This window comes from Mauremys reevesii, linkage group 21 (assembly GCF_016161935.1).
Source record: "Mauremys reevesii isolate NIE-2019 linkage group 21, ASM1616193v1, whole genome shotgun sequence".
Classification (NCBI taxonomy): domain Eukaryota; kingdom Metazoa; phylum Chordata; order Testudines; family Geoemydidae; genus Mauremys; species Mauremys reevesii.
The window spans coordinates 13,889,212-13,898,252 of NC_052643.1; the positions used below are offsets into that span (position 1 = coordinate 13,889,212).

At 54.1% G+C, this 9,041-nt stretch overlaps 1 protein-coding gene across 2 annotated transcripts in view; it reads right to left on the reverse strand.

Moving 5' to 3' along the window:
• ARHGEF16 (Rho guanine nucleotide exchange factor 16) overlaps positions 1-7,610 on the reverse strand; it is a 39,264-nt gene extending 31,654 nt beyond the window's left edge. Inside the window, exon 1 of one of the 2 annotated variants that reach the window (XM_039509616.1) lies at positions 7,537-7,610. The gene's annotated coding sequence lies outside the window, so the exon portion shown is untranslated. Of the gene's footprint in view, positions 1-6,848; positions 6,960-7,536 lie in introns of those variants that run through there. The other variant, XM_039509617.1, reaches the window with a different exon arrangement.
• Positions 7,611-9,041: the final 1,431 nt, after the last annotated feature.

The following is a 9,041-nucleotide window of genomic DNA, read 5'->3' on the forward strand; positions in this document are numbered from 1 at the left end:
CCACAGTGAGCCTTCCCTGAGCTGAGCGAGCAGGGATTTGGAAGGGCTCTCGAGGGGGTTCATTCCCCACAGTGCACCGTACAACTCCACACCAGCTTCCAACACCAGCTCCTAGAACAGGTGCTTCGGCAGGTGCTTCATAGAACAGTCCCGTAACCCCTCTCTCCCCTGCTTTGAAATCTCCAAGGAAGTGACAGGGTCCTGTTCCGTACGCTTACGCACGTGCCTTATTCACGCCAGCAGTCCCTTTGAAGTCAGTGGGACACCTCGTGTGCGTGAAGTTAAGCATGTGCCTACGTGTTTGCAGGATCACTGCACAGGGATGCATTCGGGAGCACCTTAGCTCGAGTCCGATTACACTGACCCACCAGCTACCATGTACCAGACCCATTAAGTAGGCCCTTTCCTTACCCAGTCACTAGCACGGAGGAAATGAGCCAGGCTCTCCAGCCTCTTTCAGGGCAAGGAGAATAAATCTTCCCACTGGGACCCAAATAGGAGGCTCTTCGCAACCTTGCAGGGCTGAGCTACAGGCTTCCCCTCTCCCCCCAGGGACACTGCGTGCTGTGCACAGCTATTACACAGGCTCAGGGAGGCAGGACAGTCAGGAAGGAGGGAGAAACTAGATCTAGCTTCTTCTGAGACCAGCTGAGCTGGTCAGGAAATAACAGGAAACGTGGCTCCAGGGCGGTGGATCTTAACGCCATTTCTACCTGACTTTCCCTTCTGTGGAACATGCAGCAAAGGAGGAAAGATTCCAACATGCCGACACCAGGTGTTTTCAGTCTGGGCTGCGGCTAGTTCTGAAGTTGCTCAGCTCTGCCCTCTGTCAGAGGGGACCAGGGGTGAGTGTCTCAAAGATGCTAATCCCAATATACCACATTCAGCGCCTCGCTCAGCTACCTCCATTACCCCCAGAACTACTCACCCAGCACCTCCAACTGGATTTGGAGGACACATATGAAAGGCCAATTTCATGGGCTGGTCTCATTTTACGTTTGCATATGCGCAGGGTGGGGGCAGAAGGTGACTCAGAAACATCCTCCCCCTCCAAACACAAGGTACAGAATTAGGATCAAGCTGGTCTTGTTTTGTTTTTTTAAACTTGACGATGTCACAGAAAAGCAGTAACAGCTCTGCAGCAACTACAGGCCACAAAGAGAAGGATCAGACACTGACAGGGGAAGGAATGGTTGCTGCTGGCAGCTATGCTATGCCGTTCTTTATGCTTTGCGGCATACGCTGGTTGCTAGCAAGGATCAGGAAGGAATTTCTTCTTCATCCGCCCCCAAACCTCCCCTGTCTAGCATTAGGTGCTTTTCTCTTTCTTCTGCAGGGTCTCGCAGTTGGAAGTGATGGGACACCAGACTAGATTAACTAGTCTATATCAGTGTGGCAATTCCTGGGTTCCAGATAGATGAAATTCACTAATAACCCTTGGAACATAAACAAGAGGAGTACTTGTGGCACCTTAGAGACTAACAAATTTATTTGGGCATAACCTTTTGTGGGCTAAAACCCACTTCATCAGATGCATGGAGTTGAACATACAGTAGGCAGGTATAAATACACAGCACACGAGATGGGAGTTGCCTTACTGGGGGAGAGGAGAGAGGGTGTCACACAAGGACTCCTTGTTGTTTTTGCTGATACAGACTAACACGGCTACCCCTCTGAAACCTGTCATCTTGGAACAAAATCAGCCTTACTGGATTGGCTTCATCAAGCCCTGCTTCAAAGGAGCATCGAAAACTGCATCATACAATTAGGCCCTTCACACTGTGCGTGGGATTCCTTCCTGATCAGTGATCTGCTTGTGTCCTGAAGCATGAGATTTGATCATCCTTATATCAGTAGGCACTACAGATACTACTGGTCACAAAACAGGACCCTTGTTAAGATACCAGTTTCTGACCTTGCCCATAACCTCCTAGCAGATACGGAGACGCTACTCTGCTAATTATCAACCCCTATGGTCAGTTTAACAACACGGCCAGGAGTTAACACTGCCACATCCCTCCCCTGGGCCCAGCCATTAACAGTCGGATTGGCTATTGTCCTTCGCAGCTGGGGAAAATTGTTTTTATCTGCAATTAGTCCAGACCATGCCACGTCACACTAGGAGTGGAGCGAACACCTGCTGCAAGTTCACAGTTCAATAATATCTGTCCAGGAGCCTGCCTCTCCCTGAACAGTTTGTTCAGTGGGAGGAAGGAAGGGAGAGGCAGGTTCCTTTGCTTGCTTTGCGGTACCAGAGTTAAGATAGCAGTAAGCAGAGGAGTGATTTGCTCCTACATAGCCACTACCATTCTGGGTCCCCACAGCACCCCATCAACATGAATTAGAGCCTCACACCACACTGCTCTCAACTATTCTCAGCAATAAGAAGTCACATTTGACTAATATCTGTTGCTTCAAGTACTTCACAAACTTAAATGTGCTCTATTCAATCTATACACCTGTGGCTGAAACGCTGACACCTCTCAAAGGAAAAGCAGCAGCGACATAACAGAGATCAGAAACTGCAGAGGCCCTTTCAGCTGGCAGCTCATCACTCCAATTACACTTTGGAAAGGATACTAGGGTTGCCCTCTGTGCTCATTCACAAAATTCCATGTGATTCTTAATGACCACAGGTCATTCACAAGACCTCAGTGTTAGATCTCACCCAGAAGACTCTGTCCAGCACCACCCAAGTAATCTCACATCACTCTAGGCACTGGCTCAATACCAGCTCTCAAGCAGTAGCCCCACCTGATGAATCAACAGCACCAGCTTTAAACTTACCTCTTGCACAAGTCTCACTGTTGCTATTGCGAGTCTAACTTACAGGGGGTTTTGTGGAGCCTAATTCATTACTATTTCCATTTGAGGATCTTGGCGTGCTTGCAAAGTACAAAACGATTCTTACTTATTGGTGGTTTATTCCAACCAAGGGCTTGGAGCTGTACAGGATAACAAAGTCAAGACAATCCCTGCCCCAAGAGCTTACAGTCTAAGAGATGAAGATTTGCAAGCGAGACTAATGATTTTGGGTGCCCAGCCTGAGACACTTGAAACGGACCTAGTCTTCAGCGTGCTCCATGCTTTCTGAAATCCGGACCCCTTTACGGAGTCTTAGCTGGGTATTCAAAATCACTAATCCCCTTTGAAGCTATTGGCATGACTGGGAAATTAAGAGGGAATAGCTTAGTGTCTTCTTTATGCCATTATTTCTCAGTACAGGAGAAGGGTCACATAACTATTCGGATCAGTGCTACCCGGGTCACAAGGCTCCTCGTACTTTCTTGTCTTGCTATTAATTGCATCTAAAACCCCTTTAAGGTGGGTTTTATGCATTTCTTCATTTACTTTGCTTCAATGCTCAAAGTGAGACTCTTTTGACGTGCCCTGACTGGCCACCGAAATTAAATACTGGTATTGTCCAAGAATAATTACAGGGTCTAATAAATGCAGTTGAGGTGGGGGAAACTATGTCAAATTCCTCTCCCTGGAACCTGCCCCCAGTTAGACAGTTTGTTTATTTTGTCATTCCAAGAAAGTCCCTGACATACTTGGTTTCAGCAGCCGTGCTGGCTTCTGGGATTTATTTCCCAAAGGCTGGGCTCCAGTTTATTCAGTGTGTATTTTTAGATTTGATTTTGGATGCAAACCCAACAGTTAGTTTTTGGTTTCACAGTGCAAGGGGGAACCTGTTAGGCAAGTGAGCATTAGCCAGGCACAGGCTCTACGGAAAAGCTGCGCTCCGGTTAGGAGCAGTTTGCCGACTCTTAAGGAGATGGCGAATCTCATTGTTCCAGCAGCACACTGGACACCAGGAGTCCTAAATTCTACTTGTGAGTGACCTCAGGCCTGTTGGTCAAGCGCTTTGTGCCTCTGTTTGCCCACCTGCAAAGTGGGTGTTCTACCCACCACACCTTCACTGAGGGGTGTTGTGAGGCTACACCGCTCAATGACTCTGTAGTGCTCCTGGGAGCCTCCTCTGCTGGAAAGAGGCTAACAAAAGAGCCAGGTTTATTACATCATCACTACAACAACGCATGGGCTGCTAGGCCCTGCAAGGGCCAGACAATGCCATCTCCCCACTGGCAAGGCAGGGTGGGGGCAGCGAAAGGGGAACGTTACAAAACCGATCTCAGCTGGGAGAGCAGGGCCAGACGTTCAGAGGAAATGTCCCCCACTTACAGGGCAGCCATCGGAACCAGGACTGTCCCATTCTCCAGGGCCTGGGTTGCAGAGCCAGTCTCCACCCCAGGGCGGGAGCATTCCCTGCTGGCAGGGCTGGGAACAGGTAAGCAAGAAGGGCAGTTCCTTAAAGAAATCAATCACACCCATCAACTCTGGGTTAGCATCTGACCTGGCTCTCACACCCACTCTGCTTTCAGCTCCCCATGGTGGTAGAAGTAACCTCTTGGCCTCTGGGGGACTCCCAGCTCTGCAATATGCACCTGTTTAATGGTTTCTGTAGACATAACTGGGCCCCTAACACCGGAAGGAATTAGTCTCCAATAGCAGTTTGTACTCACCACTTAGAGCCTCCTTGAGGCCCCAGCAGTGTTTTACTGGCCACACAACATCCCTGAGGGGTGGAGAAGCCATGCAGCAGCACTCAGAGATGGGGCAGTGAGGCACAGAGATGCTGGATGATTTGCCCAAGTGCAGACACAGTGTCAGGGATGCACTCCACCATCTACAAGTTGCAACAGTTGTATTTACAACAACAACAAAGCAAAGACACACACTTGGGGCTTGTCTACACCCAAGCTGGACTGTTTCAACTTTACCAGGAGAGTCGGAAGAGCATGGGCACACAATTACAGCTATTCCCAAACAGGAAGGGGAGCATAACACCAACAGAACTGCAGCCATAACAGAGATTGGACCAGTGTAACTACTCTAGAAAAATAAGTCTCACATCCCTAACCAAAGTAGTTCTATTGGTATAAAAATCCATGTAAAGACCAGGCTTTCCAGTCCATATACACTGCTGAAATGGCTAGACACCAAACCACCACTGCATCCTAAACAATTAACTGAAGCTCTTTCAAATTAGTCATCACCAGTGGAGCTCAGTAGACGTCCCAGGAAGGGAGCCAAGTCTATATCACCTTAATATAGACTCACATAGCAGCATGGAGAGATGCAGTTCCCAGAGGTCAAGAAACATGCCACTCTGAGAATGGGAGATTTTTAAAGCCATTACTGAGCAGAGTTCTGCAAAAATCTGAGCTGCGGCGCTCTACAAAAAAAACAACCATAAAGAACACCCAAGGGCTTTGCTAAAGATTCTCCAGCCATTCCCGCACCCGCTCCCAGTTCTGTGGTTACAAATAAGGAAGGATGGGCTTTCAAGTTTGATGCAGAGACTTCCCGTACGACTCAAGAGCAGGGAAGCAGTGGTAATACAAGAGCTACTGCTGCAGACCACAACAAATCAAAACATGAGAGCATGGGAGAACTGCTGGTGACCATTAGTCATCAGCTACCCCAAATAGGTACACCTCCAGGTTGTCACTAAAGCTCAGTATCCCAGTTCTCAGCACCCATGAGTGACTCAGACTGGTGCAAATACTGTGTAAGGTGAACCATAAGGTGAAGTGATAAGGTAGTAATAATAATCCCTCTTCTAGAGAACTTTTTATCCATATCGGTCCTTAAAACGTCAGTATTGTTATAGAATCCAGGTCTCCCGAGTCCCAGTGCAATGCACTATCCACTGGCAGGGGCACTCAGGACATATTTCCCACGGTATGCACGACAGAACCACTCTCACTTCACAGCATCACTCAGGTTTGGCCTGGGGGGCTGCTGGGCCAAATGTCAGGGAATGGGGCTGCGCCACTGCATGCCAGGTCACAATGCCCCTTGGCTTGGGGCCCCTCTCAAATGGGGGTGTCCAGGCAAACGGCCCCTTCCCCCTGCCCTGCCAACAAGCTGCATCCAGCTGTGGGCACCACGTCCCCCACCCGCCACATAGCCAGGGCTCCATGCCACCAGCCAAGAGACAGCACCAGAGACAGGGTGGGAGAGCTGCGGCGGGGGGGAAGAGAACGGGATGACTCCTCTCTTCAGTGCATGGCTGGGGCCGGCCTCAGCCCCAGGGGAGCCAGAGCAAGTGACCCCAGGCGGTCGAAGGTCCCAGCCCCGCAGAGCCCCCATTTGGCTGGCAGGTCTTGCCCCAAATGTCCAGGAGAAGGAAGCCAAGGTGCAATCCCCGCCCCGCCCAGAGCCCGGGCCAGCAGCCAGAGCGGGGGGAGCCCTCAGTGCCCAGGCTGCGGGGTGGGGGGGTGTGGGGGGGGGGGGAGACAAGGCGCAGCACAGCTGGGGGAGCTGGGAGGGAGGCTCTGCGCAGAGGTGTCGGGGAAGGGTGGGGGTCCCGTGGTCGCGGCTCGGTACCTGCAGACGGGCCCCGGGGATTGGGGGTCCCGTGGTCGCGGCTCGGTACCCGCAGACGGGCCCCGGGGGGACGCAGCTCGGTACCTGCAGACGGGCCCCGGGACGCGGGGTCCCGTGGTCGCGGCTCGGTACCTGCAGACGGGCCCCGGGGTCCCGCGGTCGCGGCTCGGTACCCGCAGACGGGCCCCCGGGGGGGGGGGTCCCGCGGTCGCGGCTCGGTACCTGCAGCCGGGCCCCCGGGGTCCCGCGGTCGCGGCTCGGTACCCGCAGACGGGCCCCGGGGACGCGGGGTCCCGCGGTCGCGGCTCGGTACCCGCAGACGGGCCCCAGGGAGGACTGGGCTCGGTCCCGCAGCCGGGCCCAGGGGACTGGGGTCCCGCGAGGAAAGCGGGACCCCGCGGGGAGGCGGCCCCGGCCGGCGGCTGCCCGCTCCCAGCGCCCCCCTCGCCTACCTGTGCCGCGAGCGAGCCCGGAGCTGCGGCCGGAGCCTCCCGCGCCGCCGGGCAGGTGCGTGTCCCGGGCCGAGCTCCGCCGGCTGCAGGCGGAGGCAGCGAGACGCGCCCGGCCCGGCCCGCCGAGCCCCACCCCCGCACGGCCCGCCCAGGCCGCCTGTCCCGCGGGCGGGGGCGGGGGCGGCCGCCTGGGCCCGTCCCCGCCGCTGGGGCAGCCCCGGCCCGGCCGCTCTGGGGCGCGCCGCGGGGAATCGCCCGGACCAGGGGTCACGCAGCAGCTGGGTCTGCCCTGTGTCCGGCGCTGCACGTCCTCTGCCTTCCTCCCGTGGGAGCTCAGCGCCCGTGAATCGCTCTACACCAGGGGTGGGCAAACGTTATGGCCCGAGGGCCGCATCCAGGTCTGGAAGTTATATGGGGGGCCATAAATGCTGACTAAATTGGGGGTTGGGGTGCAGGAGAGAGTGAGGGCTCCGGATGGGGGTATAGGCTCTGGAATGGGGCCAGAAATGAGTTCAGGGTCTGGGAGGGGGCACTGGGGTGGGGGTGAGGGCTATGGGGTGGACCTGAGGATGAGGGGTTGGGGGGTGCAGGAGGGTGCTCTGGGTTCAGGCTCTGAGGGCAGGAGGGGGGTTGGGGCAAGGGGTTGTGGCGGAGAAGGTCTGGGGTGCAGGATCCAAGCAGCACTTACCTCAAGCAGCTCCCAGAAGCAGCAGCGTGTTTCTCCCCTGGCTCCTATGCAGCAGCATGGCCAGGCAGCATTGCACACTGCCCTAGCTGCAGGCACCACCCCTGCAGCTCCCATTTGTCACGGTTACCGGCCAATGGGAGCTGCAGGGGCAGCACTTCAGGTGTGGGCAGTGTGTGGAGCCCCCTGGCTGCCCCTATGTTTAGGAGCCAGAGCGGGGACATGCCGCTGCTTCTGGGAGCTGCACGGAGCGGGACAAGCCCCTGACCCCGCTCTCCGGCTGGAGCTCAAGGGCCGGATTAAAACATCTGGTAGGCTGGCTGCAGCCCCTGGGCCGTAGCTTGTGCACCCCGTCCTAGAATCATAGAAGATTACGGTTGGAAGAGACCTCAGGAGGTCACCTAGTCTAACCCCCTGTTCAAAGCAGGATCAATCCCAACTAAATCATCCCAGCCAGGGCTTTGTCAAGCCTGACCTTAAAACCCTCTAAGGATGGTGATTTCACCATCTCCCTAGGTAACCCATTCCAGTGCTTCACCATCCTCCGAGTGAAATAGTTTTTCCTAATATCCAACCTAAACCTCCTCCACTGCAACTTGAGACCATTGCTCCTTGTTCTGTCATCTGCCGCCACTGAGAACAGCCGAGCTCCATCCTCTTTGGAACCCCCCCTTCAGGTAGTTGAAAGCAGCTATCAAATCCTCCCTCACTCTTCTCTTCTGCAGACTAAACAAGCCCAGTTCCCTCAGCCTCTCCTCATAAGTCATGTGCCCCAGCCCCCTAATCATTGCCCTCTGCTGGACTCTCTCCAATTTGTCCACATCCCTTCTGTAATGGGGGCCCCAAAACTGGACGCAATACTCCAGATGTGGCCTCACCAGTGCTGAATAGAAGGGAATAATCACTTCCCTCAATCTGCTGGCAGTGCCCCTACTAATGCAGCCCAGTATACCATTAGCCTTCTTGGCAACAAGGGCACACTTTTAACTCATATCCAGCTTCTCGTCCACTGTAATCCCCAGGTCCTTTTCTGCAGAACTGCTGCTTAGCCAGTCGGTCCCCAGCCTGTAGCGGTGCATGGGATTCTTCCATCCTAAATGCAGTTATCCTTGTTGAACCTCATCAGATTTCTTTTGGCCCAATCCTCCAATTTGTCTAGGTCACTGCAGACCCTATCCCTACCCTCCAGTGTATCTACCTCTCCCCCCATCTGTGAACTTTCTGAGGGTGCAATCCATCCCATCATTCAGATCATTAAGGACGATGTTGAACAAAACGGATCCCAGGACCGACCCCTGGGGCACTCTGCTTGATACTGGCTGAGTCGTTGATCACTACCCGTTGAGCCCGACAATCTAGCCAGCTTTCTATCCACCTTATAGTCCATTCATCCAGCCCATACTTCTTTAACTTGCTGGCAAGAATACTGGAACCCCATGGTGCTACCGCATGGGAGATGAGCTGGGGATGGAGGCCGACGGGTTGGTAGAGCTGGTGGCTGGTGAACG